A 27,841-nucleotide genomic window follows, 5' to 3' on the forward strand; every position below is an offset into this window, starting at 1 on the left:
CTAGTTTCTTTTTACTATGTAAACAGCTCAGAACACCTTTGCTCTAGGGTGGTATATCAGATTTCTAATAAACTTGATAGATAGGCAGTGTAAATACACATAAGCCTATTAAATCACTTATGTGGGGTGGACTACTACTACCTATCACTTATATAGCGCTGAAAGGCATATGCAGGGCAGTACATTTTGACATTTCTAGATGGTCCCTGCTTGAAGAGCTTACAATCTAACTTGGACAGACAGACATGACATATAGGGTTGGGGATGCAGAACCCAAGGTGAGAGGAGTTAGGAGTCAAAAGCACTCTCGAAGAGGTGGGCTTTGAACTGGGCCTTGAACACTGCCAGAGACAAAGGACAATTTTATAGAGCATCGTATACAGGACTCCACCAAAATTGGAACGGAACCCCTGAAAATTTTGGAAAAACCTCAAATATGGCAGGAGAGGGCAGCTGGGGTGCCAGCGGGTGCTTAAATTGTACTTTCGAAGTCAGGTATATTTTCCGACCGCCTCTTCCTGGTACCAAAGTCATGGTTACACCAATCAGGAGCTGCTTTGATACACCAGATAGTGTGTCAAAGCAGCTCCTGATTGGTGTAACCATGACTTTAGTACCAGGAAGAGGCGGTCGGAAAATACCGCAAATTACTGAGTCCGTGATTTGTGAACCACGAATTTGTGGGGTTTTACTGTATTCCACACTTGAAGACTTGAGAGCAATTATATAGCAGTGTGCCTCCAGTGGCCTAGCTAAGATAAGAGGCGCCAGGGGCAGTGGTGGCCCTTCCCCGCCCTCTTTTCTATTCCCCCACCCTCTCCAGTCGTGCATGCACACCCCTTCCCTTCCCCCATACTTTTTTTAACATTCTCGTGCCAGCGTTGGCTCTTCCTCTGATGTCACTTCCTAGGCGTGGGTCCAGGAAATGATGTCAGAGGAAGATCCGACGGTGGTGAGAGCCATAGGTTGGGGGTTACAGCTCACTCCACAAACATTAAAGAGGTACGAGGGAAGGGGTGTGTGCGTGTGGTAGTGGAGAGGAGGCTAAGTGCTGTTACCCCCACCAAGACGACATCCTGTGCGGACTGCCCCCCCCTTTCTTTACTATGCCACTGTGTGCCCATAGGATCCTATCCTAGAAAGTCCTGTTATTGTTTTTTTCAGCCATCTCCACCATCAGTGCTGCTGCTTTGACGTCTATGGAGTTTGATTCTTCTGTTGTTTTTTGGTGTGCACATATGAGGGGCCGCTGTAACATTTTCAGCCCAACCAAGAAGAAAATGATGTGGAGCCATGAAACTTACAAGTTATTCCACACTCATTGTGACATCACCAATGAAGTTGGCTTTTAGGCACTAGTGGAATGAGACATTATGACATCACAATACGAAGGGCCACTGAAAAGTTCTCAGTCCAGTCAAGAAGAAAATAACGTGGAGCCATGAAACTTACAAGTTATTCCACACTTTTCTTGACATTTCATTTCAATGATATGAAATGAAACGAAAAGTGTTAAGAAAAGTTTGGAATAACTTGAAAGTTTCATGGCTTCATGTCATTTTCTTTTGGGCAGTGTTGAGAGCTTTTCAGGGGCCCCTCGTATAGGTTAGTATTCTAAACCTGTGCATCAATGCTAACGTCTCCTTTTCTTCATCAAATGCATATGAGAATAGATATCTCTCCCGTATCCATAATGATGATACCTTTACTAGTTCAGGCTGAGATCAGGGCAGGCCCATGGAGGATGCCAAGGGCTGCAGGAATATCCCTGAGATTGTATATATAGTGCCCAGATTGGGGTGTGCTCCCACGATGCAGGTCAGAGGATGGGAACAAAAATGATATAGACTTTGAGCCAAAAGACTAGAAGATTTGAATATGCATACCCTAGAGCAGGGGATCTCTTCCCAGTTCTGGGGATACACTTAGGGTTGCCAGATTTTATCCTCAAATAAGAGGACGTGTGGCCCCGGTCCCACTCTGTTCCTCCCACAGCCCCACCTTCTTCTGTCCATAGCCCTGCCACATTCCACACCCAAGCCCTGACCCCACACAAACTCCATCTCTTCGGTGCTGCATTTGGAGGACATCTACACGTGTACGGATACGACGCAATGACATCACGCGTATGCACATAGAAACATAGAAATATAGAACATGACGGCAGAAAAGGGCCACGGCCCATCTAATCTGCCCACACTAATGACCCACCCCCTAATTACCTCCATGAAGAGATCCCACATGCCAATCCCATCTTTTCTTAAAATCTGGCACGCTGCTGGCCTCAATTACCTGTTGTGGAAGATTATTCCAGCGATCAACCACCCTTTCGGTAAAGAAATATTTTCTGATGTCGCCATGAAATTTCCCACCCCTGATTTTCAACGGATGCCCTCTTGTTGCCGTGGGTCCTGTAAGGAAAAAGAGATCCTCTTCCACCTCGATACGGCCTGTGACATATTTGAATGTCTCGATCATGTCTCCCCTCTCTCTGCGTTCCTCGAGTGAGTACAGCTGCAACTTACCCAGTCGTTCCTCATACGGGAGATCCGTGAGACCTGAGATCATCCTGGTGGCCATTCGCTGAACCGACTCAACTCTCCGCACATCTTTTTGATAATGCGGCCTCCAGAATTGTACACAGTATTCCAGATGGGGTCTCACCATGGATCTGTACAACGGCATTATGACCTCGGGCTTACGGCTGACGAAACTTCTACGGATACAGCCCATGATTTGTCTAGCCCTGGATGAAGCTTTCTCCACTTGATTGGCAGTCTTCATGTCTTCGCTAATGATCACCCCCATTCACCTTATCATGTCACATCCGTGCGTGCGCAGATGCCTTCCAAATGCAGCCCCGAACTCAATGGTTTTCAAAACCTGGACAAAGTGCCAGGTTTTGAAAACCCATCCGGACACCTGAATAGTCCTCTAAAAGAAGGACATGTCCGGGTAAATCCAGATGTGTAGTAGCCCTAGAGCACTGGTCTCAAACTCGCGGCCCGCCAGGTACTATTTTGAGGCCCTCAGTATGTTTATCATAATCACTAAAGTAAAATAAAAGTTTCTTGATCATATGTCTCTTTAGCTATAAATTACAATATTATTATTAAGACTTAGCCAAAAGGAAAGATTTATAAACTATGAGTTTTACCTCATGCAAAATTGTCATTTCTTTAATAATTCATTATCAGCGTTTGATTCGTGCACGCTGTTCATTTTCATTTTTCTTGACTTTTGACCGATGATCTGAGAAATTTGTTGTCGGTCTTTCCACTGGGTCATCAATTTATTTGTATCCCGCTCCTGATGAAGACGCGAAACGGAGCTCTGTCGAGTGGTGATATGTATATGGTTTGAGTGGTGTAGTGTGTGTATGTGCTTGGGGGTTTGTAATGGTTTGGGACCCCGGTAATATTTTGTAGTGTCGGTGCTTTATTAGCTGTTGCAGTCCTGTTATATGAGTGGCATCATTAGTACTTTAGTGTTCTTTTTCAGCATTTGCACTTCAGCAGTTGCACTTTACTTTTAGTGGATGTTTAAGGTTTACAATTAGAATTTGCTGCTATCTTAGATAGGAACTTTTGCACAGGCACCGGCACTTTTCATGAGTATATTATCTTTTTATAGTAATTAAGTTATCGATCTCGGGGTCCTTTTATATATTTGCACAATTCTTTCATACATTGTTTTTATATATTTGTAATACAATTTCATATTTATTCAGTGAGAATTATTTATTAGATATTATGCACTAATTTTATTGGATGATACGTATTTATTTATTAATATCAATATCTATGTATGTATTTTTTAAAATCTAAAATTTAGAATTATGCATGTGTAAATCACTGACTGCCATTCACATACTTTCCTTATTTATTATTATTTATTGTAGTTATTGTGTTGGTTTAGTCTCTGAAGGGGTATTTGTTTGTGATGTCTTTACCTCCCCCTTCTTCCTGAGTCTTAAGCCTGTATTTTCTCACTTGGAAATATAACTATTTTGTTCACGGGAGATGACCATAGACTATATGATGTATGAGGCAATTCTCATTTAGACCCATGTCTGGTGCTAGTCACCTTTGAGATTTAGCCTGAGTCAGAGGTTTCCACGATTTAGGGCGGGCTCATACTGATGTCTTTGATCTCTATCCTGGTGTCTCCTCAGTATACATTATATTTTCAGACTTTCATCTCAGGTTTAAGGGGGCTTAGCCAATTCTAGCAGTATTTCTTTAATAAGACATTACCTATTTTTTCTGAGGCCCTCCAATACCTACAAATCCAAAATGTGGCCCTACAAAGGGTTTGAGTTTGAGACCACCGCCCTAGACAGACCTAGCCAGTCATGTTTTCAAGATGTCCCCAATGAATGAGCTACATTTCCATATAATGGAGGTAATGCATGCAAATCTAGCTCATGAATGCTCAATGAGGACATTCTGCAAATCTTACCTAAGTAGATGTGTCCCAACTTAAAGACTGGGTTGAGAACCCCTGCTCTAGGGTATACATATTCAAATCTTCAAGTCTCTTCTCATGCAGTCTTTGACTCAAAGTCCATAACATTTTTGTTGCCTTCCTCTGAACTGCTTCAAGTCATTTGCAAAATATGGCCTTCAAAACTGAGTACAAAACCCCAAGTAGGGCATCATGACCTGGATAAGAGTAGCGTTACCATATTAAAAAAAAAAAGAAAACTCTGGACAGATGACCCTGCCCCGTTCTGCCCCAGCCCTGCCCGTTCCACCTCCAGCCCGCCCAGTTCTGCCTCTAGCCCCACCCCATTCTACCCTCCAGCCCCACCCCCAGAAAGCCTCCTCTCTTTGCTATGAGCTCTGGCCATGTCTGGAGGGTCTAGAGCAGTGGTCTCAAACTTATAGCCCCCCCAGATCCTATTTTGCAGCCCGTATTCTGTATGCAAGCTCACACACTGGGCAGGAAGAGAGGATCCAGTGCCAGCATCAGCTGACTTGAAACTTCCTGCTTCCGTCACGCATGCTGGGACTCTTGCCTTTGCGCATCTGCTGGGACACATTACCTCCTTTCTCTAGCCTGCCGCTGCTGGTCTGGAGGTGCGGAGACAAGACAAAGGCAGGAGTCCCAGCAGATACACGAAGGCAGGAGTCCCGGCATAAACGACGGCAGCAGGAAGTTTCAAGTCAGCTGATGCCGGTGCTGGAGCCTCTCTTCCTGTCCAGTGTGCGAGATTGCATACAGACTGCAGGCCGCAAAATTGAGATATTGCTGGGGAAGGGAGAAAGGAGTACTGCGGGACAGAGGAGGAAGGGAGAAGGGGTACTGCTGGACAGGGGGAAAGGGAGAAGGTACTGCTGGACAAGGGGAGCAGGGAAGGGAGAAGGGATGCTGCTGGAGCAGGGAAGGGAGAAGGGGTACTGCTGAACGGGGGGGGGAGGAAGTAAAAGTGAGAAGAGGAGGTACTGCTGGACCTGGCAGAAAGGGAGGAAAAGGAAAGGTGCTACACACTGGAGGGGAGGATGAGATGGTGCATGGAGAGCATGTTGGGTTGGGGGGTGGGAAGGAGGGATGCCACTCGAGGGAAGAAGCGAGGACAGAGAAAGCATGCAGGAGGCAGAAAGTGTTGGACTCATGGAGAGGGTGAGATGCATACAGACTGCAGGCCACAAAATCGAGGTATTGCTGGGGAAGGGAGAAAGGAGTACTGCGGGACAGAGGAGGAAGGGAGAAGGGGTACTGCTGGACAGGGGGAAAGGGAGAAGGTACTGCTGGACAAGGGGAGCAGGGAAGGGAGATGGGGTACTGCTGGACAAGGGGAGCAGGGAAGGGAGAAGGGGTGCTGCTGGAGCAGGGAAGGGAGAAGGGGTACTGCTGAACGGGGGGGGGGGGTGAAGTAAAAGTGAGAAGAGGAGGTGCTGCTGGACCTGGCAGAAAGGGAGGAAAAGGAAAGGTGCTACACACTGGAGGGGAGGATGAGATGGTGCATGGAGAGCATGTTGGGTTGGGGGGTGGGAAGGAAGGATGCCACTCGAGGGAAGAAGCGAGGACAGAGAAAGCATGCAGGAGGCAGAAAGTGTTGGACTCATGGAGAGGGTGAGATGGATGGGGAAAACAGAAAGGAGGGAAGGAGAAATGTTACACTGGAGAAGGGGGAGAGGGCAGAGAGTGAAAAATTGGACTCGTGGAGGGAGAGAGAGAGAGAGAGGTTTGATTGAGGGAAGGAGGACCAGAGGAGAAGCATGCAGGAAGAAGAGAGAAAAAAATGTTGGACTGGTGGTAAGGATGGAGAAATGTTGGACTGGGAGAGGGCCATAAAGGGAGATGGATTGCAGAGGGTAGAAAAGAGGAAGGGAAAGAGAAATGTTACACCTGGGGGGAAGGAGAGAGATGTCAGGCCATGGAAATAGGGAGGGAAGGAGAGAGAGATAGGAAGGGAAGACATGGAAAAGTAGATTTTGAGAAGAAAGCAAAAAAATGGAAAAATTGAATGTTAAGTTAATGCCAAAGGCAGAAAGTGAAGATGGAGAGCCAATGGACATGAAGGCCCTGGAAACCTAGTTAACAGCACAGAAAAATAATCATCAGACAATAAAGGTAGGGAAAATGATTTTATTTTCAATATAGTGATTGAAATGTGTCAGTTCTGAGAAAGGAAAGATGTTAAAGTTAAGAGTTTTACCTCATGCAAAATTGGTTTCTTTAATAAGACATTAACTATTTTTTCTGCGGCCCTACAAGTGCCTACAAATCCAAAATGTGGCCCTGCAAAGGGTTTGAGTTTAAGACCACTGTCAAAGGCTCTTTCTGGATGTGGAACTGCTATTGTATTTAAGTCTGTGAGTTTCAGAAATGAATGGTGTCTGGGAAGGGGGAGAAGGAATATGATCTTTGCCAAGAACATAAGAAGTGCCTCCGCTGGGTCAGACCAGAGGTCCATCGTGCCCAGCAGTCCACTCACACAGCGGCCCAACAGGTCCAAGACCTGTGCAGTAATCCTCTATCTATACTAGAGAATGACACGGTGAAAAAATTGGTCCCCGTCACCGCCCCGTCCCCGTCTCACCATCCCCGTCACCGCCCCGTCCCCGTCTCACCATCCCCGTCACCGCCCCGTCCCCGTCTCACCATCCTCTTCACCGCCCCGTCACCGCCACTGCCACCCCATTCACCGCCCCGTCACCGCCACTGCAATCCCATTCACTTTTCTTTATTTACGTATAAAGGAAACATTCTTTAAAACTTTAAAACTTAGTTAAATATTAGTTAATAACTATACAAAAACAAAACACGCAGAGAAAAAATTAATTAATATAAATTCCCTGACTTCCCTGCACTGTCCCCCCTTGAAGGTCTGTCCCCATCCTGAAAGCCTGATGCCCCCCCCCCGACGTCCGATACATCCCTCCCCCCGAAGGACCGCCGACTCCCCAACAATATCGGGCCAGGAGGGAGCCCAAATCCTCCTGGCCACGGCGACCCCCTAACCCCACCCCGCACTACATTACGGGCAGGAGGGATCCCAGGCCCTCCTGCCCTCGACGCAAACCCCCCTCCCCCCAACGACCGCCCCCCCCAGCTTCAAAATGATGCCTGAAGTTACCTTGGGGGTTCTGAGCACTATTAATTTTAATTTATTACAGCACTCCAGAAATATTTTTCTAATTGTTTTAACTTGGAAAAGCGAACCAGGATTGTCTTAATGAAAGGCTTATGTTCTGCACTGCAGCCCTCCTGCCCTCGACGCAAACCCCCCTCCCCCCAACGACCGCCCCCCCCAGCCGACCCGCGAACCCCCTGGCGACCCCCACGACCCCCCCACCCCCCTTCCCCGTACCTTTGGTAGTTGGCCGGACAGACGGGAGCCAAAACCGCCTGTCCGGCAGGCAGCCAACGAAGGAATGAGGCCGGATTGGCCCATCCATCCTAAAGCTCCGCCTACTGGTGGGGCCTAAGGCGCGTGGGCCAATCAGAATAGGCCCTGGAGCCTTAGGTCCCACCTGGGGGCGCGGCCTGAGGCACATGGTCGGGTTGGGCCCATGTGCCTCAGGCCGCGCCCCCAGGTGGGACCTAAGGCTCCAGGGCCTATTCTGATTGGCCCACGCGCCTTAGGCCCCACCAGTAGGCGGAGCTTTAGGATGGATGGGCCAATCCGGCCTCATTCCTTCGTTGGCTGCCTGCCGGACAGGCGGGTTTGGCTCCCGTCTGTCCGGCCAACTACCAAAGGTACGGGGAAGGGGGGTGGGGGGGTCGTGGGGGTCGCCAGGGGGGTCGCGGGTCGGCTGGGGGGGCGGTCGGAGGTTCTTGGGGGGGGCGGTCGTTGGGGGGAAGGGGGGTTTGCGTCGAGGGCAGGAGGGCCTGGGATCCCTCCTGCCCGTAATGTAGTGCGGGGTGGGGTTAGGGGGTCGCCGTGGCCAGGAGGGTTTGGGCTCCCTTCTGGCCCGATATTGTCGGGAAGTCGGCGGTCCTTCGGGGTGGGGGTGCGAGTGGTCCTGCCGGGGGGGGGGGGATGTATCGGACGTCGGGGAGTCGGCCGGGCAAGAGGGCTTGGGCTCCCTCTTGCTCCGATCGCGGGTGCGGGTGGGAGCGCGTGCGAGCGGTCGTTCGGGGTGGGGGTGCGAGCGGTCCTGCTGGGGGGGTGAATCGGGCGGTAAATAGCGGTTCCTAGAAGGGGGTACATTGGCCCGCGGGGACAAACCTGTTCACCGTTTCCGCGGTCGGTGAATGGCCTTGTCCCCGTCACCGCAGCGACTGCTAGTTTTCTTCCCCGTTTTCGGCGGTGACCCGCGGCTTAAATGCGGTGGCCGCGGGTAAACCGTCACCGTGTCATTCTCTAATCTATACCCCTCTATCATTTTTCCAACAGAAAATTGTCCAATCCCTTCTTGAACCCCAATACAGTACTCTGCCCTATTACGCCCTCTGGAAGCGCATTCCAGGTGTCCACCACACGTTGGGTGAATAAAAACTTCCTAGCATTTGTTTTAAAGCTGTCCCTTTTTCAACTTTTCTGAATGCCCTCTCATTCTTGTATTTTTCAAAAGTTTGAAGAATCTGTCCCTCTCCACTTTCTCTATGCCCTTCATGATCTTGTAGGTCTCTATCATATCCCCTCTAAGTCTCCTCTTTTCCAGGGAAAGGAGCCCGAGTTTCTCTAATCTCTCAGCGTATGAAAGGTTTCCATACCTTTTATCAGACATGTCGCTCTCCTTTGCATCCTCTTGAGTATCGCCATATCCTTCTTAAAGGTACGGCAACCAATGTTGTACACAGTACTCCAGATGCGGACGCACCATTGCCTGATACAACAGCAGTATAACTTCTTTCATTCTGGTTGTAATACCCTTCTTGATTATACCTAGCTTCTATTTGCTTTCTTAGCAGCCGCTGCGCACTGTGCCGCCGGCTTCATTGACTTGTCCACCATTACCCCCAAGTCCCTTTCTTGGGTACTCTCATTCAATAACATCCCTCCCATCGTATAGCTGTACCTTGGGGTTCTGCTTCCTACATGTAATACATGAACTTCATCTGCCATCTCGTTGCCCATTCCTCTAGTTTGTTCAAGTCCTTTTTCAATTCTTCGCAGTCCTCTTTAGTCCGAGCACCACTAAATAGTTTGGTGTCGTCTGTGATTTTTATTATTTCGCACTTCGTCCCTGTTTCTAAATCATTTATAAATATATTGACTCAGGCACCTAAGACTCTGCAGCTGCCGAAGCTTATGTTGTGTGCACTCATACAACACATGTAGACCTCCCTCCCACAAAACCCCCACACACAGCTAAGATGGCAGCCCCTGCTCTCCCTGCAGGTTCAGCTGATCGCGGCTCTGGAGCTGCAATCAAGAAGAGCCGGAAAGGGGGAGAGCAGCAGCTGCGGCTGAATAAATGGATGGAGCTGATGGAGAGGGGAGGAGCTATGCCTAACGATGTACTTGTCTGTGCAGATGCCAGGCAGAGTTTGGGGTTTCTCCACATGAATAGCATGCAATAGCATCACCAAATTAAAAACAAAAATCACTCCCAACACAGTATTTAATATCATATTGTCAGAGTTTTGAGCATCGAGGCCTAAGGCAAACAACTGGATCCAGATTTGCAGTCCAAGGTTTACCCCAGTGGATATTGGGATTTATATTTCTGCTTTTTTTAGGGAATGGGAAATCAGAACTACAAGTCCCTGCATGGCATTAGGGGAACCCAGGATTGGATCAACTCTGACCTGTGAATCTGGATCCAGTTGACAATATTACGGTTCCCTGTAGTGGCATTCAAAGGCAGAGGATTGGTACAATAGAGCCTATTTCCAAACTGGGGCAATAATAGAGGATTATTGGCTTCCTTAAAATCTCCTTCCAACTCAAAACATTTCATGCTATGTCATTTCCTGTACTGTTTATGTGAATGTTTGTTTTGTTCAGGGGTATTTGAAATTTTTTCATGATGAGATTAATGTTGTTAAAAGTGTTCACTCATTCCAAAATGTAAGAACATAAGAATAAATTGTAAAGGTATTTTTATCAAAATGTTTACTTTTTAGGTATATAACTAGTAGACAAAAAAATCACTACTCTGTGAACTGTCACTGCATACAAAAAGTTAATCATACGACCCTCAGACATACATAAAAATAGCCATACTGGCTCTGATCAGTAGGCCTTCTAGCTCGGTATCCTGTTTCCACAGTGGCCAATCAAGGTTGCATATACCTAGCAGAATTCTAAACAGTAGCATCCATTAAACACCACATTTTGTACTGAAGGATAAATTAATTTATTCATGATTTTATTGAATTACAATGACAATAGTGTCACCAAGTATCAGTCATACAGATTTCAAGATGTTTGATTATTGTGTTGTAATCCATTCTATATATAGGACGGTAGTCTTTTTTGACTCTTGTCCAGTTCAAGGTTTCTGTGTATGGTAGGGATGGAAGCAAGACGGGTAGAAAGTGACCTTGCATTTAACACAAAAAAACAAAATTTATTCACTGCAAAATTCATACTTGCTTCTTCTTTGCTTATCACGCTGACATATCAGATGGCCAATTCTTTTGAATTTAATATCATCAAACATTGTTGGTGGTCTAGTAATCGATGGCCTTCCCCATTTATTTGATAAGTTGAATCACAGGTATAATGTCACAATATGCCACTGGAACACCATCTAATCCCTGCAATTCTTTCCATGTACGATCCTATATAAAAACCAAGTAGTCACTGTTGCCATATCATGGTATAGAGTCCCATATCAATTCATTCCTCAGATTTGAATTCCATATTTTCTAACATGCCAGTCATGCAAATTGACACTTTTCATGTTGGCATTGTAGTTATCTTTACTTCATCTTTGGCACATTGAACGTAGATCAACAGCATTAAAATTTGATGCCATTGTGATGGCACTGTTGTTATTCCATCTCACTTTATAACTTTATGTGAAGTATCAAACTTCTTCTTGCCTGTTTGCTGATGTTTTTCACAGAAGACAATGTTTATTCTGGTGTGCAATTCTCTTGTATTGTTCCTATGGCACCAATTGACATTGCAGAGCGTGTGGTGACCTAAAAACCCCCCACAAAAACATACTGTTTCAGACTGTCAAAAGGTAGAATGACATCCAGAAGAGAAATGACCATAGGGATTCCAAGAGGCAATGCTGTCTGTTGAGCAAGACCTTCTTCTTTGCCACAATATAAATGCAACTCGAAGCAGTAGCCCTCACTCAAGCAGAGCCCAATATTTGAGCCAAATCTGTTTTCCTCATATAAATTGTTTTACGTCATGATGAACATAGTATCAAACAATCAGTTCATTGATTAAAAAGGTTTTTTTTGAAAAAATACCAGATTTATAAGTTTGTGTTCAAAACTCCAAAACTGGATGGTTTTGCATACTTGGTCATTAGCACGATGAGGTGTAGTGCCATTGTCAGCAAAATGAAGTAATGACTTCAATTTCAGGTAGCAGTTCCTAGGCATCAGCTCCTAAACACATTAAGCTTTTAGATCATCAGCTTCACTCCAGTAGTCTGTCACTTGAGCGAATATTATAGGTAACAAAATGACTACAAAGGCTCGAATCTCATCGGCATTTGTAGTGAAGTCAGCATAATTTCTATAGCCCTTGGTATATCATTCTGTTTCACTTTTAATACAGTTGAGCTTGTATGGCGTAAACATCTGCTTGAAAAGTTCATTTGGTGTCATATGCTCTCAATCTTGCTTGAACTTCAAACTCAACTCATCTACTTTTCCATCTTTTCCAGCTGGGAACCATACCTTGCTTTAGTCTCCCCCCCCCCCCCCCACCACTTCAGATGGTAACAAGGAACTTAATAATTGGTATTACCATTTAAACTCTCTTCACTGGCAGATGCTGGTTGAATTCTAAGATTACATTGACACTTCCTGGCATGTTCATTGTTATCCATGGTTTGTTCTACAACTCTCTTGATTATCAAATTGACCATTATCAACTGTGCTTTTTACCAATAGGTTTCAGTATTGCAGTATTAATGTCAGAGGTTTCTGGAACTTTCTGACAACCTTGCTTCTTTTCCTTGTTGATTTCAGCACAATAAGTTTTGTAAATTGGTTCTTCTGCAAAACTTTGACTTTTTTTAACAACTTCATGTTCAATGTCACTGTTGTCTACAGTTTCTGTAGCAGCATCAACACTGTCTGTAGACTTTGGTGTCTGGTACCATACTTTAGTTATTCTTGTTATATCACATATAACTGCTTCTCCAGTTTCTTCATCATCAACATTCTCCTCAGTTATTATATCAACAATCTCCTCTCCATTGAAACTTTCATTTATAATTAGCTCTATTTTCTGTTGCACTGTGTAGAACTTCTTACGAGGCATTATTCTACAAAATATAATACAAAGTAGTAAATTTTCTTTATCAATAATAGAACACACTGGATGGTTATGAAATCAGTATGCTACCCTGTTAAGCCAATGGAATACCATTTTAAGAAAAAACTATAAATTATTGGTGATAACGAAGATGTTTTTTGATCTAGGCTTGCTAAAGTATAACTGTAAAACATCAACATGCAGCAGAGAGAGTAATAATTAGAACTAAGCTACTAACATCGATTCTGCATATTGTAAAATCACTATTGCCACTCACATGATCACACTACAATTCATTTTAGAAGTGGAACCAGCACTATATAGGACATATGTCAGTTTGCCACTATTGCAAGTGGCATATTCAACCCATTAAATATTTTTATATTACAATTACAACAGCAATTTTTTAATATTAGACTTTTACCTTGATCTTCTGTATATTTGAAAACTGAAAAAAGAAAAGAAAAAAAACCATGAATTGGCACTTTAAACTACGTTTGCATCATAGCATAAAATGCTGGCCTAAAATTACTATTTACTAATTAGAAGTAAGTAAAATATAATAATATATATAAAAATGTATCATATAACAATGTAGAAGGTAAATAGATTGGAAATATATAAGATACAGATTGTTACAGAATTATCTAATATTTAAACATTATGAACTAAATTTCCAAAAAGCGTCCTGAAATTAAGCAGTGGTAGGTGTCCTACTGTCATCTAACGAATCAATTGGAAGATTTTTTTGGGATGCCTTTCATAGGCACCTTTCTCACACCTACAGAGGTGCATAGAGACGCCCACGGATGGGCATGGTTTGGAACAGAAGTAGCCTTCGTCATCCATAGGTGTCCCTATCTGCCTCCGAACGCGTGAGATAGGCGCCTTGAATGTAGGCCTTTATAATGCTGGCCTATATTTAAGGCACCTATGTTTAAAAAAGACGGGATTCTGGACACAGCGCCTGCTAGTGATTGACAAGTGGCAGGCACCCGTTTTGCAGGCGGCAGCCACTGCTTCCGGAATCAGGTCCTATGTGAAGAGGCATTTTAAATATGATATCTAAATCTGATTTTGGACATTTTGGAGATCCATCCAGAAATCCACTAAAGAAAATAGCCATTTGCAAACCAGAAAAACATCTAATTTTCTGTTTTGAAAATGCCCGTTTCCTAGATGTCTTTGTCTGTGCATCTTTTTTTTTTTCCAACCATTAAAAAAATACATCCAAATCAAAGACACACAAGAACCAGCCATTGGGACTTAGGAGGGGGCAGCAAATTATATGTGCTGGTAGTGTTGAGCATCAGCTGTATAAGGGGGATGAATGTGCCTGGCATATGCGCACAAGAGGTAGGCACAGCTCGTGTGTGCTCGCCCAGTAGAGTATACGGCTGTGGTCTCCGCTGCTCTGAACAAGGAAGAAGCAGTAAGCAAGCCCCCCCCCCAAAAAAAAAATAACCCATCATAGAGTTGAAGTTAATGCTTCTTGCTACAGTAATAATTTGGAAGTTTGTTTTTCGACTCCACAACAATTTTAAATCCATTTGTTAGGCGTAGGACCCACGCATACAATTCAAGCACATGGCCACATATCCCACACAAGCACAAATGAAAAATGCAAGCAGACTGCTCCACTGAGAAGTCACTCTCGTGTCACCACAATGCCAGACAAGGTGGAAAAAATTTCCGGTAGGCATTTCCCTCTGTGCATTACGCGGATTGCTCATTTTAATACAAATGCATAGGATTTTCAGTGGCTGCTACTGCGAACGGTAAAAGCCACGCAGAACCCCTTTGTGCATTGGAGGCTGAAATAAGTTGCAAGTTAGACTAGCTACAACCAGTCTAAAACCTTACCGACATGGGAAGTTTTGAGTATCGGGGCCTTAGTTTTGAAAGAACATGACGGTTATCTTCTAGCATATCTTTTATTAACAGTTCATCCATGATGGTTTGCAGACTCACCTGTGGATCGGTGATCTTCCATTTTGGCAGGGGATGCTGCATTGGTTTCTGTCTTTTGGGAGTCGGCTTCCACTTGCTTGCAAAATCTTCATAGAAGTGAGTAAACTGAAGGTTGCTTCAAAATTTATTGTAGAACGATTACAGTTGCCAATATTTCTAGTACGGTCACCAGTGCCCCTTCTTTATTTGTTGTTCTGATGCTAAAAGAAATAGAAATGTTATTTAGCCAGGAGATGGTATCCTTTGCTCCATATAATGACTATTGAAACAGTTTAATCCAGTCATTAGAATGAATGGGAGCTGTGCAGCTAGGGCAGTGCAATGACTCCAGTTGCTTCATGGAGTTATGCCTAGAGAATGACAAGGGGACAAATTTTGTTGTGTTCCTGTAGGATCTAGCTCCATCCCAATCCCGTCCTCATGAGTTCTGTCCCTGTCCCATCCCTTCAAGCTCTGTCCTCATCTGCACAAGCTTCGAACACCTTAAAATCATAAGGGTTCGAGGCTTCAGCAGATGAGGACAGAGTTTGCAGAGATGGTACAGGAACAGAACTTGTGGAGACGGGATGGAGCTAGATCCTGCAAGTACAGGGACAAATTTGTCCCTGTGTCATTCCCGTCTATCCTCTCCCCACCTCCTCCATTCTCACCCATTCTATTTTCTCCCTCCACACTTTTATTCTAAATCTAATCCTGTTAATTCATTCTTCCCTATCCTCCTGCCCCCCCTCACAAACACTAAATGATAGGAAGAATACTCTACTCTTCCCAGTTTTTCATCTGCTGCTCATGCACTTCCATTTCAGCAAGATTTGTACACCTAAAGGTCTTTGCACCCTAAGCCACCATCCCTATAACCCAACCCTAAGAACAGTCCTACTCAGAAGGCGTCTCACCAAGATGATGAGTCTAGGTGAGAAGGGCATGAAGTAGAGTTGTCTGTTCTTAGTATCCCAGGTCTATTTAGTCTCTCTGCTGTACATGAGGGCCGCACTATGGAAGCATAGACTCACAAGTGGATAGTGGTTTTCCATCTCTTTTCAAAATCACATGGAACCTGGGAAGAAAACATAAGAACATAAGAAGTTGCCCCCGCTGAGTCAGACCAGAGGTCCATCTTGCTCAGCGGTCCGCTCCCGCGGCGGCCCATCAGGCCTAGTGCCTGAACAGTGATCCCTGATTAATTTTATAACTTACCTCTAATCCCATCCCTATAATCTACCTCTACTCTTATCTGTACCCCTCAATCCCTTTGTCTTCCAAGTACCTATCCAAAGCTTCTTTGAACCCCTGTAGCGTGCTCCTGTTTATCACATCCTCCGGTAGCGCGTTCCATGTATCCACCACCCTCTGTGTGAAAAAGAACTTCCTAACATTTGTTCTAAACTTCTCCCCTTTCAATTTCTCTGAGTGCCCCCTTGTACTTGTTGATCCCCTTAATTTGAAAAATCTGTCCCTGTCTATTTTTTCTATGCCCTTCATGATCTTAAAGGTTTCTATCATGTCTCCTCTAAGTCTCCGCTTTTCCAGGGAGAAAAGCCCTAGCTTTTTCAGTCTGTCAGTATATGAGAGGTCCTCCATACCCTTTATTAGCTTAGTTGCTCTTCTTTGAACTCTCTCTTGTACCTCCATGTCCTTCTTGAGGTACGGTGACCAGAATTGAACACAGTACTCCAGGTGCGGGCGCACCATAGCACGATACAGTGGCAGGATGACTTCCTTCTTTCTGGTCGTGATACCCTTCTTAATGATACCCAACATTTTGTTTGCTTTCCTTGAGGCTGTTGCACACTGCGCCGACGCCTTCAATGTTGTGTCTACCATCACTCCCAGGTCTCTTTCAAGGTCGCTCACCCCTAGCGCTGATCCCCCCATTTTGTAAGTGAACATCGGGTTTTTTTTCCTTATATGTATGACTTTGCACTTCCCTATGTTGAAACTCATTTGCCATTTTTTGGCCCATTCTTCCAATATTGTCAGATCTTTTTGGAGATCTTCACAGTCCTCCATGTTATTTACCTTGCGATATAGTTTGGTGTCATCCGCAAATTTAATAACCTCACATTTTGTTCCTGCCTCCAGGTCGTTAATGAATATGTTGAAAAGTAGCGGTCCCAGCACCGACCCCTGTGGAACTCCGCTTTTGACCCATTCCCAGTCTGAGTAATGGCCTTTTACTCCAACCCTCTGTTTCCTGTCCGCCAACCAGTTTTTGATCCATCGGTGGACCTCCCCATGCACCCTGTGGTTCCATAGCTTCCTTAGTAGTCTTTCATGTGGCACCTTGTCGAAGGCTTTTTGAAAGTCAAGGTAAATGATATCTATGGATTCCCCTTTATCCACCTGGCTGGTTACCCCCTCAAAGAAGTATAATAAGTTTGTGAGGCATGACCTGCCCTTGCAGAAGCCATGCTGGCTCGACTTTAGCTGCCCATAGTTGTCGATGTGTTCCCAGATGCTGTCTTTAATCAGGCCTGGTCTCCTACTGTGCTTCCTCTTTAGAGGATCCTAATACCCTTTCTTCCACAGATGAAGGGTCTAGGTTATACTTCACCCTACCCAGAAACTCAGACATTCCTCATACCACAGCCTCTTTCTACTCAGAGTGGACCATTGACTTTACACCTTGAAATTACACTTACCTCACAGTTCCATCTTTAGTCCTTTTACCTCTTCATTCTTGGAGTTGCTGCTTTGGGGAGATGCAGGAAGATGGGGAAGACAGATGCTATTGTCCTCCTGCAATAGTATGGCTAGGAGATGAGACGAGTAGCCAATTTATAGGATTTATTGAATTTATAGAATTTGAAAAGAGGGAGATAGGGTAGGAGACTTCAGGAGAGGATGGGGGAAGAAGGGGCAGGCAGATGGTATTGCCAGACAGCAAGATGGTATGGCTAGGAGATGGAATGAGGAGTCGATGGATAGCTGGGCTCAGGACTTGGCAGTTCCTGGGACATGTTAGAGGTGGAAAGGAGGAGAAGAGCCTAAGAGGAGATGAGGTGGCTGATGTTATTTACACCCCTAGTGATGACAGGGCTAGGGGGAGGCCAAGAATGAAGGACCCTAGATGGATTTAGGGCTCTCTTCATTCATCTCCCTCTCTCTCTTCCCCTTGCTCCTCCTCCTCCTTCTCCTCCATGTCCTCAAGGAACATGGGGGACGTGATGCTCTGTTGCTCTCCAGATGGTACAGGGGGCGGGACAGGCTCTTCCAGATTCTGGGTTGGCACTATACAAAAGAGACGAGAGAGAAATAAAAAGGTTTTAGGACAGGCATGTAGAAATTTTGTGAAGATCTCAGAAATCAAGCCAGATTCAGATATAGACACACTTATCTATCAATATAATCCAAAATGTTACATTGCATCTCACCTGCCCAAGGCATCATGTCCCTTGCCAAGTCCGTGTTGGAAGATGCTTTGCTATCCATCGACCTGTCCAAACCTGAGCTTCCTCGCTCCTCCAGGCTACCAACCTCAATGATGGTAGCTAAGGTTGGTAAGAAGGGATAAGGAAAGCCCAGTGGACTGTCTCTCTCCAGACTCCTAGCATCATCTGCTGTCTCCCCTTCTTTTGCAGGATGAATCCTGCATCGTGAAGAAAAATAATTGAGACAGTTTCCCATATCAGCAAATCCAAGTGCCACTTTCCTAAGATAGGTCAGTAACTAAGATAAACTGACTCAGTGTTTCCAAAGGCTGCTGACAACCTGATGATGTCACAATGCTAGTCCCCCCCCCCCACAAATCGGTGTTTTTGACAATAATACTGATGTCAGCACCTCCCCCTCAGTTAGTGACCCTGCCCTGCACTTGCCCCTCTCACTCAGCCAGGGATCCTGCCCACACCACAGATAATGTCATGTGACAGGACAACAATTCCAGACCTTAGTCTTTTTATTAATAAATTCATTTGTATGAGACAGCAGATGATGCTAGGAGTCTGGAGAGAGACAGTCCACTGGGCTTTCCTCATTCCTTCTCACCAACCTTAACTACCATCATTGAGGTTGGTAGCCTGGAGAAGCGAGGAAGCTCAGGTTTGGGCAGGTCGATGGGTAGCAAAGCATCTTCCAACACGGACTTGGCAAGGGACATGATGCCTTGGGCAGGTGAGATGCAATGTAACATTTTGGATTATATTGATAGATAAGTGTGTCTATATCTGAATCTGGCTTGATTTCTGAGATCTTCACAAAATTTCTGCATGCCTGTCCTAAAATCTTTTTATTTCTCTCTCGTCTCTTTTATACAGTGCCAATCCAGAATCTGGAAGAGCCTGTCCCGCCCCCTGTACCATCTGGAGGGCAACAGAGCATCACGCCCCCCATGTTCCTTGAGGGCATGGAGGAGGAGAAGGAGGAGCAAGGGGAAGAGAGAGAGGGAGATGAATGAAGAGAGCCCTAAATCCATCTAGGGTCCTTCATTCTTGGCCTCCCCCTAGCCCTGTCATCACTAGGGGTGTAAATAACATCAGCCACCTCATCTCCTCTTAGGCTCCTCTCCTCCTTTCCACCTCTAACATGTCTCAGGAACTGCCAAGTCCTGAGCCCAGCTATCCATTGACTCCTCGTTCCATCTCCTAGCCAAACCATCTTGCTGTCTGGCCATATCATCTGCCTGCCCCTTCTTCCCCCATCCTCTCCTGTAGCCTCCTACCCTATCTCCCTCTTTTCAAATTCTGGAGGCTTCCTATAAATTGGCTGCTCATCCCATCTCCTAGCCTAGCAGGAGGGCATTAGCATCCGTCTGCCCCATCTTCCTGCATCTCCCTAAAGCAGCAACTCCAAGAATGAAGAAGTAAAAGGACTAAAGATGGAATTGTAAGGTAAGTGTAATTTCAAGGTGTAAAGTCAATGGTCTACTCTGAATAGGAAAGGGCTGTAGTATGAGGAATGTCTGAGTTTCTGGGTAGGGTGAAATATGACCCTAGACTTTCATCTGTGGAAGAAAGGGTATTAGGACCCTCTGAAGAAGAAGTACAGTAGGATGCAGTTGGAGGCCAGGCCTCAAATAAAATCTGAAAATAATACTCACTGTTATTTTTCTTCCCAGGTTCCATGTGATCTTGAAAAGAGATGAAAAACCAGTATCCACTTCTGAGTCTGTGCTTCCATGGTGGTACCCTCATGTACTGCAGAGAGACTAAATGAACCTGGGACACTAAGAACAGACAACTTTACTTCATGCCCTTCTCACCTAGACTCATCATCTTGGTGAGACACCTTCTGAGTAGGACTGTTCTTAGGGTTGGGTTATAGGGATGGTGGCTTAGGGTGCAAAGACCTTTGGGTGTACAAATCTTGCTGAAATGGAAGTGCATCAGCAGCAGATGAAAAGCTTGGAAGAGTAGAGTACTCGTCCTATCATCTAGTATTGGGGGGGGGGGGGAAGGAGGATAAGGAAGAATGAATTAAACGGATTGGGGTCAGAATAAAAGGGTGTAGGGAGAAAATAGTGAAAGTCAAAATAGAAGGTTCAGGGTGGAGAAGACAGAGGGCATGAAAATAGAGGAGCTGAGGAGAAGATCAGAATGGATGGGGTAGGGGAGAAAATAGAATGGGTGACAATGGAGGAGGTGGGGAAAGGATGGACGGGAATGATACAGGGACAAATTTATCCCCTCCATGCAGGATCTAGCTCCATCCCCATCCCATCTCCGCAAGTTCTATTCCTGTCCCTTCCCTCAAGCTCTGTCCTCATCTGTTGAAGCCTTGAACCCTTATCATTTTAAAGAGTTCGAGGCTTGTGAAGATGAGGACAGAACTTGAAGGGATGGGACTGGGACAGAACTCACGAGGACGGGATTGGGATGGAGCTAGATCCCACAGGCACACAGACAAGTTTGACCCTGTGTCATTCTCTAGGCATAACTCCATGAAGCAACTGGAGTCCATGAAGCAACTGCCCTAGCTGCACAGCTCCCATTCATTCTAATGACTGGATTAAACTGTTTCAAGTCATTATATGGAGCAAAGGATAACTTCTCCTGGCTAAATACCATTTCTATTTCTTTTAGCATCAGAACAACAAATAAAGAAGGGGCACTGCTGACCCTACTAGAAATCCTTTTACAATAAATTTTGAAGCAACCTTCAGTTTACTCATTTCTATGAAGATTTTGCAAGCAAGTGGAAGCCGGCTCCCAAAAGAAAGAAACCATTGCAGCATCCCCTGCCAAAATGGAAGATCGCCGATCCAGAGGTCATCACAATGGCATCAAATTTTAATGCCGTTGATCTACGTTCAACATGCCAAAGATGAAGTAAAGATAACTACAATGCCAACATGGAAAGTGTCAATTTGCATGACTGGCATGCTAGAAAATATGGAATTCAAATCTGAGGAATGAATCGGTAGGGGACTCTACACCATGATATGGCAACAGTGACTACTTGGTTTTTATATAGGATCGTACATGGAAAGAATTGCAGGGATTAGATGGTATTCCAGTGGCATATTGTGGCATTATACCTCTGATTCAACTTATCAAATAAATGGGGAAGGCCATCGATTACCAGACCACCAACAATGTTTGATGATATTAAATTCAAAAGAATTGGCCATCTGATATATCAGCATGATAAGCAAAGAAGAAGCAAGTATGAATTTTGCAGTGAATAAATTTTGTTTTTTTGTGTTAAATCCAAGGTCACTCTCTACCCGTCTTGCTTCCATCCCTACCATACACAGAAACCTTGAATTGGACAAGTGTCAAAAAAGACAACCTTCCTATATATAGAATGGATTACAACACACTTCAACACAATAACCAAACATCTTGAAATTTATATGATTGATAGTTGGTGACACTATTGTCATTGTAATTCAATATAATCATGAATAAATTAATTTATTCTTCAGTACAAAATGTGGTATTTAATGGATGCTACTGTTTAGAATTCTGCTAGGTATATGCAACCTTGATTGGCCACTGTGGAAACAGGATACCGAGCCAGAAGGACTACTGGTCAGAGGCTCAGAGCCAGTATGGCTATTCTTATGTTCTGATGAACACCAAAAGTCCAACAGGGCAAGGAACCCACGGGTTCAAAAAACACACAGAAGAAAGTGGGAACAGACAATGAACACTCCACTGAAGATCACTGATGTACAAAGATCTGTTTGTTTCATTAAAGGACATATATATAAGCTGATGCAGGCGTCTTTCAGTTGCCGAAACACAGTGCTGTGTCGGGTCCACAGCTTATATATGTGTCCTTTAGGTTCCCTCTCCTACCTTCATCAGTATCCCTCCCTTGCAGGCTAGGCTCACCCATCCCTCACACCTCCTAAGCAGATCTATCACATATTTCATTTTTTAAATCCCCAAATAGAAACATAGAAACATAGAAAGATGAAGGCAGAAAAGGGCCATAGCCCATCAAGTCTGCCCACACTACTGACCCTCCCCAATAAGTCTAGATGCTAGTGAATCGTCTTACGTAGGGATCCCACCTACATGTCCCATTTGCTCTTAAAGTCAAGCACGCCTGTGGCCTTGACTACCTGCACCGGAAGCTTATTCCAGTGATCTACCACCCTTTCCGTGAAAAAATACTTCCTGGTGTCACCCCTAAATTTCCCCCCTTTGAGTTTAAGCGGATGCCCTCTTGTGGTCGAGGGTCCCCTGGGGAAGAGGATGTCATCTTCCACCTCGACACGTCCTGTGATGTATTTAAATGTCTCAATCATGTCCCCCCTCTCCCTGCGCTCCTCAAGAGTGTAGAGCCGCAGTCTGCTCAGTCTCTCTTCGTACGAGAGACCCTTGAATCCCAAGATCGTCCTAGTGGCCATCCTCTGAACCAACTCGACTCTAAGCACGTCCTTACGGTAATGTGGTCTCCAGAATTGCACACAGTATTCCAGATGAGGTCTCACCATGGTCTTGTACAGCGGCATTATGACTCCTGGTTTCCGACTGACGAAACTTCTATTGATACATCCCATCATTTGCCTTGCCTTGGATGTGGCCTTCTCTACCTGCTCGGCAGCCTTCATGTCTGCACTGATGACTACTCCCAAATCTCTTTCTACTGAGGTTCTAGCTAATGTTACTCCATTTAAGGTGTAAGTTCTGCACGGATTTCTGCTACCGAGGTGCATGACCTTACACTTCGTAGCATTGAAGCCTAGCTGCCATGTCGAGGACCAGATTTCCAACGTACGAAGGTCCTGTGTCATACTATCATGTAAAACGCCATCACTTACTATGTTGCACAGTTTTGCGTCGTCGGCGAATAATGTCACTTTACCCTGTAGCCCTCGTGTCAAGTCCCTTATGAATATATTAAAAAGGAGAGGACCCAGGACCGAGCCCTGTGGCACTCCGCTGGTCACCTCTGATGTTTCAGAGAGGGTACCATTGACCATCACCCTCTGAAGTCTACCACTCAGCCAATCATTGACCCATGCAGTTATCGTCTCACCCAACCCCATTGATTTCATCTTGTTTAGTAACCTGCGGTGTGGGACGCTGTCAAAAGCTTTGCTGAAATCCAAATATACTATGTCCAGAGACTCTCCTGAGTCCAACTTTCCTGTTACCCAATCAAAGAAGCTGATGAGGTTGGATTGACACGACCTACCCTTAGTTAATCCATGTTGACTAGGATCCCTAAGATTCCCCTCATCCAAGATAGTGTCCAACTTACGTTTAATTAGTGTTTCCATGAGTTTACATACGATCGATGTGAGACTCACTGGTCGGTAATTTGCTGCCTCTGCCCTACATCCCTTTTTATGCAGAGGAACAACGTTCGCTGTTTTCCAATCCAGGGGGACTCTCCCCTTCTCTAGGGAGAGATTGAAGAGCATGGCTAATGGTTCCGCCAGGACCTCGCACAGCTCTCTGAGCACTCTTGGGTGCAATTCGTCTGGACCCATGGCTTTGCTCACCTGGAGTCTTGACAATTCGCTGTAGACATCAGCTGGTGTGAACTCAAAATTCTGAAATGGGTCTTCCACGCTTGACGTTGCTTCCAGATGTGGCCCATTCCCTGGAGCCTCGCAGGTAAAAACCGAGCAGAAGTATTCATTCAATAGTTTGGCTTTATCGGGATCTGTTTCCGCGTAATTCCCATCCAGAGTTTTGAGGCGTACTATCCCGTTTGTGTTTTTTTTCCTGTCACTAATGTACCTGAAGAAGGATTTGTCCCCTTTCTTAATGTTCTTTGCTAGAGTTTTTTCCACTGCGAGCTTGGCCTCCCTGACTGCTGTTTTGACTGCTGCAGACCTGGTCCTATATTCAATGTTAGCTTCATCTGTTCCCGTGCATTTGTATGAAAGAAATGCTCTTTTTTTCTCCCTGACGAGGTACGAGACCTCTTCAGTGAACCATTGGGGTTTTCTGTGTCTTTGTTGTTTATGTACCAATTTTATGTAGCGGATAGTTGCCTCGTGTAGGGTCAATTTCAGGTTTGACCACATGGTTTCCACATTATCAGTTGCTTCTTGATCCTACAGTGTCTGCTGGACGAAATTTCCCATACGTGCGAAATCAGCTCCCCGGAAATTGAGTACCCTCGTTTTAGTTTGTGATTTAGGGAAACCTTTCCTGAGGTTGAACCATACCATGTTATGGTCACTGGTAGCTAGCTTTTCTCCCACTGAGACCTCCGAGACACTCTCGCCGTTTGTAAGTACGAGGTCTAGGATGGCCTCGGCCCTAGTGGGCTCTAGTACCATTTGTTTGAGCTGTACTCCCATCATGGACGTCAAAATCCTCCTGCTACCACAAGTTGTTGCTTAGAGTGTGTTCCAGTCTACATCGGGCATGTTGAAGTCCCCTAGCAGAACAGTGTCCCCCCGTAGAGTAATATTTTCAATGTCTTCAGTCAATTCGTTATCCTTGTCCTCTGTTTGTCTTGGAGGTCTGTATACCACACCAAGGTACAGGCACTTTTCTCCACCTCTGGCCAGGTTAACCCAGATGGATTCCCCGGTGTACTTAACATCTGTGATCCTGGTTATCTTGATGTTCTCTTTGATGTAAAGTGCTACCCCTCCTCCTAACTTACCCTCCCTGTCTTGTCGAATCAGGTTGTATCCTGGTATAGTTGTATCCCACCCATGGGAGTCCGTGAACCATGTTTCTGATATAGCCACCACGTCTAAGTCGGCATTCACAATTTCTGTTTCCAGTTCTAAAATTTTATTCCCTAAACTATGTGCGTTAACATACATAGCTCTCCACTCTGTGCGTTTGTTAAATCCCTGTAGAGAGATTCTTGTCTGACTCAAAGTGTCTCCTAGTGAACCTTTAGCAGTGAGGGTACTTACCTCGGACTTAGAAGCGCTGTTTTGGATCACCACATCAGGATTGTTTCTTACTGCACTGGTATATAAGTGGGTACCCTCCCCCGACTTACCTAGTTTAAAGCCCTCCGAAGTAGGCGGGCTAAACGGTGTCCGAAGACGTTCTTACCTCTGCTGGTCAGGTGAAGTCCGTCTGGTCCCTGGAGTCCCTGTAGTGCCTCTCCATGATTTAGGAAACCGAAGTTCAATTCTCGGCACCATCGTTGTAGCCATTCGTTTGTCTTCAGGATGCGCTCATCTCTATCCCTTCCCTTGCCCCTAACAGGAAGAATAGAAGAGAATACTACCTGTGCTCCTGTCTGTTTCAGCTTTTCTCCTAGAGCTCCGAAGTCTCTAGCTATGTCCTCCGGCACGTTCCTGGCAGTGTCATTTGTTCCGACGTGGATGAGCAGCATGGGAAAGTGGTCCCGGGGGCTGAGAAGTCTATCAAGTCTGGCGGTCACGTCCCGTATTCTTGCTCCTGGCAGGCAGCAGACCTCCCTCGACTGTATATCCGGTCTGCATATTGGTCCCTCGGTGCCTCTCAGCATGGAATCCCCGATGACTATTACTCTGCGCTTCCTCTGGGGGGGTCGATCTGTTGTGACCGGAGATGGAGTCGTTTGTTGAACGTCGGTAGTCTCTTCCTGCTTCACGTCGATAGTCCCTTCTTGCAAGACCTGGAATCTGTTTCTCAGGTTGAGTTGTGGAGTCGATGTGGAGCTACCCTGGTAAGAGAAAGAATAAGGAGGTGAAGAAATTGTAGATATGGGGGGGGTTCTCCTACGTTTACCTGTGGAGGAGGTCACTAACTGCCAGGAGTCAGTGTCTCCAGCCATCTCCTGGATTCCTACAGTTGGACTCGGCGTTGACGGCCCTGGTGTCTCAGTGAGGGACCTGTCACGGGTCTGTTCGGTGATTTGGGACAGCTCCTGCACTAGTCCATCGATGTAGGCCTCGTCCTCTCTAATGTCTCTCAGGCGTTTCACCTCCTCCCTGAGGCTCTGTAGTTCCTGCATGATGACGTCGTCCTGTTGAACAATCTCCTCTGTTTGTGTAGAGGCCGTATTGTACTGCTGCGGGATGGCCTCGGTCTGCATGGAGACCTCCTTCCCCGGTATGTTCTCCTCCGTCTGTGTGTAGGCTGAGGTCACCTCTCGGATCACCTCCGTGTAGGGAATGCCAACTTTGCTTGTAGTCTTCACACTTCTTGTGCGTCCTGCCATATTTAGGTAATGTATGTGATCTGCCTACAAATAAGTAAATAAATGAGAGAGATTAATGTCAATGAGTAAATGAAAGAGAACAAGTGAAAGATAGTAGGTGAGAGAGAGTAAGTGAGAGAGAGATAGTATGCTAGTGCGTCTGATGGATAGAGTTGGATTTTAGGATGTCAGAGAGGTCTAAGCAGTAGGGTGCTTAGGGTGAATGATATGAAGGAACGGTTAGAGGGTAAAAGATGTGTGGTGTAAGATTATGGTGCTTGTAAGATGTAAGATTGGGGTTAGGGTGCCTGGAGGACCTCTAGTGTCCTATTGGTTTTCCTTTAAGGCTCTCCTTAAGGCTCTTCGCAAAGGTGCTATCGCTAAGGCGAGCGCCTTTGCCGCTCGCCTTCGCCGCGCGCCGAACGGCTGCGCGCCGTTGGCTCGCCTCCTTTAATGGAGGAGCCCGGACGCTGACTGCTGACGTGGTGGGGTGGGCGGAGCTTCCTCTCGCTGCGACCCCGCAAGCCCGACTAGTTTCCTGGCGCTTCTAGCGCCTCGCTTTGCCTCCTGCTGCTTTTACCAGCCCTCTCCTCTCCCTCGCCGATCCTTTAGCTGGTCCTGCACGCCGCGAGTAGAGCAGCACCCGTTGGCTCGCCTCCTTTAATGGAGGAGCCCGGACGCTGACTGCTGACGCGGTGGGGTGGGCGGAGCTTCCTCTCGCCGCGACCCCGCAAGCCCGACTAGTTTCCTGGCGCTTCTAGCGCCTCGCTTTGCCTCCTGCTGCTTTTACCAGCCCTCTCCTCTCCCTCGCCGATCCTTTAGCTGGTCCTGCACGCCGCGAGTAGAGCAGCACCTGTTGGCTCGCCTCCTTTAATGAAGGAGCCCGGACGCTGACTGCTGACGCGGTGGGGTGGGCGGAGCTTCCTCTCGCTGCGACCCCGCAAGCCCGACTAGTTTCCTGGCGCTTCTAGCGCCTCGCTTTGCCTCCTGCTGCTTTTACCAGCCCTCTCCTCTCCCTCGCCGATCCTTTAGCTGGTCCTGCACGCCACGAGTAGAGCAGCACCCGTTGGCTCGCCTCCTTTAATGGAGGAGCCCGGACGCTGACTGCTGACGCGGTGGGGTGGGCGGAGACGTCCGGGTGCATGGATGGTTTTTCAAAAATGGAGTTTGGACGACTCTCCCAACTCCCCCGCCTCCCTCCACCCCGGGTCCAGCCATTGTAATTAATCTTTGGGCAGCCAGCAACAGTAGCAACGAAGTAAGCCTTCTGCCATTGACCTGCTCCAATAGCCACCTCTCTGCAGTGACTTCCTGTTGCTATGTAGGCAGGATTCGCAGAGAAACAGCTTCCAGAGCAAACCGGCAGCAGAAGGCTTACCTCGTTTTTACTGTTGCTGGTGGTACGAAGATTAATTACAGTGGTCGGGCCCGAATAGAAAGATCGGGGACTCGGTAGTTAGAGAGCAGCGTCAGGAAGGAGAGGAGGGGAGGAGTGTTGGAGAAACTACATAGATGGAG

The sequence above is a fragment of the Geotrypetes seraphini genome, chromosome 8, assembly GCF_902459505.1.
Source record: "Geotrypetes seraphini chromosome 8, aGeoSer1.1, whole genome shotgun sequence".
In the NCBI taxonomy this organism is placed as follows: Eukaryota; Metazoa; Chordata; class Amphibia; order Gymnophiona; family Dermophiidae; genus Geotrypetes; species Geotrypetes seraphini.